The 3663-nt window shown below is 39.2% G+C and overlaps 1 non-coding gene across 1 annotated transcript; it reads left to right on the forward strand.

The window, feature by feature from the left end:
* Positions 1-962: 962 nt before the first annotated feature.
* LOC141705545 (small nucleolar RNA R71) lies at positions 963-1069 on the forward strand. Its single transcript, XR_012568392.1, has one exon. It is a non-coding gene; the product is annotated as a small nucleolar RNA R71 (small nucleolar RNA).
* Positions 1070-3663: the final 2594 nt, after the last annotated feature.

Consider the following 3663-nt stretch of genomic DNA (forward strand, 5'->3'; position numbering starts at 1 on the left):
GAAGATAGATATGTTTCTCCCCTGTATTACCCTCAAGAGGAGTGTGTTCCACAGTAGTCTTCCTTGGTTCCATCTCTGCTTCCTTCTGCACTTCTTCTTCAGCCACAACTGAATTTTCTGAAACTTGAGATTTTTCAGGCTCTTCATCTTGCTGAATTTGGGGGCTTGCGACCTTTTCAGACCTTAAGGTAATGGCGTTCACCTGTTCTTTAACTTCCCTCTTGCCTGGATTTGTTTCTGTATCACTAGGAAGCGTTCCTGGTGGTCGATTCAATAAGGCATTAGCAATTTGCCCAATTTGGTTCTCCAGAGTCTTGATAGAAACAACCTGGCTTTAGCATATAAGAGCCTGGTTTTTGTACATAAGTCGCACCTCCTCCAATTCAGATTTTTCATTCAAAGATAGATATGCACCAAAAGTTTGTAGTTTTGGTTTAATTTGTTACCGAAAACCAGGAGGGTTGAATAGCTTATTTCCAAACTGCTGGAATGGCTGTTGTATCGCATTCTGATTGTTGCTCCAGCTGAAGTTAGGATGATTCCAGTTGTCAGGATGATAAGTGTCTGGAACTGGTTACTGCGATCTCTAAAAGTTGCTCACAAACTGAGCTGAGTCACTAGATATAGCGCATTGCTCCGTCGCATGCGAACCTGCACATAGCTCACAAACACTGGTTATCTGATTAACACCCAAGTTAGCCAGAGAATCGATCTTCAAAGACAACGCCTTCAATTGCGCAGTGATAGCCATAGCTGTATCCACCTCAAGAACTCCTGCTACCTTGATCTGTGGTAATCTCTGGGCTGGATACTGATATTCATTAGCAGCCATCAGTTCAATTAGATCATAAGCTTCCTCATAGCTCTTTGCCCATAATGCTCCACCTGATGCTGCATCGAGCACGGGTCTGGACTGTGCTCCCAACCCATTGTAAAAACAATTGATGATCATCCAATCAGGCATTCCATGATCAGGACACTTCCTAAGCATCTCCTTGTAGCGCTCCCAAGCTTCATATAAAGATTCTCCTGATTGCTGCACAAATTGAGTAATAGCATTCCTGAGTGCAACTATCTTCGCCATAGGGAAGAATTTAGTAAGAAACTTATGAGCAAGATCTTCCCAAGTAGTAATCGACCCAGCTGGTAGAGAGTGTAACCAACTCTTAGTCTTGTCCCTCAGAGAGAATGGAAACAGTCTCAGCTTCACCGCATTCTCAGAAACACCGTTGAACTTGAAGGTGTCGCAGATCTCAATGAAATCCTTAATGTGCATATTGGGATCTTCAGTTGGAGAACCCCCAAACTGGATTGAATTCTGCACCCATTGAATTATGCCAGGCTTGATCTCGAAGGTATTAGCTGTGATAGTTGGCCGGACAATGCTAGATTGAATGTCATTGATCTTGGGTTCAGAAAAATCCGTCAAGGCTCTCGTTCGTGCTGCTGAATCTCCCATTGTAATGAGTACCTAAAACACAACAAGTAAACCGTGATAGTAAAAGAATCCGATTCAGTGAACTTTAGCGACCACTGATGATAAGAACATAAACTAAAAATTAACACCGAGTCCCCGGCAGCGGCACCAAAAATTTGTTAGGGCGACGCGCAAGTATACGCGTTCGCAAGTAGTATAAGATATAAATCAGATTCATTCCCACAGAGACTGGTTTAGGTTAAGTTTAATTTATGCACCTATGCAACAATGTATGGTTATTGCTCAATGCTAAGACAAATAACAAATTACGTTTTTATTAAACTAAGAGATTAAACTAACAATTATAACTAAGAGAACAAGAATGGTTGAATTAATATATATGACAAACATGGGATTCTAACTTCATTAAATACTTCATTCAATAGCCTTTTCGTTCTTAACCATAGCATGTGATGGTGATGAAACTAAGCAGATAACACGAAACTAGTAAACGCCAACTTTCGTTGTACGAATACCCTACTACCAAATATCCATAAAAGAGATAGAAGTTGAATAGACACCAATTATATTGAGACCCTATATGTCTATAGAATTTGACAATATAACGGTTTAAGCACAAGTTATCCATAATGATTACATAGGGCAAGTAAAACGGTTAGAGTTACCAACTAATCATGCATATAACACATGAACCAATGCTAGCATGGCAAGTTCTAAACCTCTATATTCACTGTCGCTTCAATAGATATTAACACGCTATCTTATATGTTAGCTACGCACATAAGACAAGTAAGCACAACCAATACTAGGATATCAATCAATCACCACGCACCAAGATATCGAAACAAATTAATTATTAAAATCCATAAGTAAATCTGCTAGAATCCCATGACAACGATTAGTTCATAATCGAACTCATCGTCACCATGGGTTCCAATGAAAGCATGATATAAAACAAGTTCTTAATAAACTGAATAATAATTAAAGTACAAATAAACGAGATCTAGGTTCAACAAGAACGAAAATGAGCATCCAAAGTTACAACTAATTCTAAGAATCACAAGTTGAAAACACGATCTTCTTTTTCGGAGTTGTTTTGTGCTTCTAGGTCTTCTCCTTGGTATCAAAATCTTCCCGGATGATGAAAATCCTTTTTTTAAGTATATATAAGCCCATATTGGACCTGGACCCTTAAAATCGTCAAATTCCACTCAAAAAAGACTTTTTCAGCGAAATTAGTGAAGTCAGCCGGGCATCAGCGCACGGCCGTGGGGCACACTAGTCGGGCGCCTCCACCAGCGGGCGGGCGCCTCCACCAGCCGGCGGGCGCTTGAAGCCTGTCTGGAAAAATTCTAATGAATCTTGTTTTGGCCATAACTTGAGTTCTACTCGTCAGAATTAGGCGATTCAACTGCTCACGCGAAGCTAACAACATTCTCTACAACTTGACAATGGCCTTGGCTTCCAAATATGATCACTTTTCATCATATTTCCTTTAAAAGCTCCTTTCTTCATTTAATTAATACCTGAAATGCAATAACACAAAACACATCAAAATACCAACAACTTGAGTCTAAAACACCAATTTAAGCTTGTAATAAAGCGTTCCAAGTGGATATAAAATCCACTTATCATATATTTGGTTTTACTAATGCCAAACTCTATGAGAGATTTGTAAAGCTAATGCAGTCAAGATTTCAAATGAGTATGATGGGAGAACTTAGTTATTTTCAGGGCCTTCAAGTCAAGTAAAATGAAGAAGGTACTGTTATCTGTCAATCCAAGTACACCAGAAATTTACTAAAGAAGCTTGGAATGCAAGATAGTTCAACTGCATCCACTCCCATGGCCACTACAACCAAGTTAGATAAAGATACTGGCTCACCAGTAGATATTACTAACTACAAAGGTTTGATTGGTTCTTTACTCTATTTAACTTCAAGTAGACCTGATATCATGTATGCTACCTTTCTTTGTAAAAGATTTGTGGCTGATCCAAGAGAACCTCATTTAATAGCTGTGAAGAGAATTTTAAAATACCTTAAGGGTACAGCTGATTGGGGATTGTGGTATCCTAGAGAATCAGATTTTAAGCTAATAGGTTACTCAGATGCAGATTTTGCAGGATTCAAAATAGACAGGAAAAGCACTAGTGGAAGCTGCCAATTTCTTGGAGGCAGACTGGTTTCTTGGTTTAGCAAAAAACAGAAGTCAATTTCCACATC

Source organism: Apium graveolens, unplaced genomic scaffold (genome assembly GCF_009905375.1).
Source record: "Apium graveolens cultivar Ventura unplaced genomic scaffold, ASM990537v1 ctg9015, whole genome shotgun sequence".
Taxonomy (NCBI): Eukaryota; Viridiplantae; Streptophyta; class Magnoliopsida; order Apiales; family Apiaceae; genus Apium; species Apium graveolens.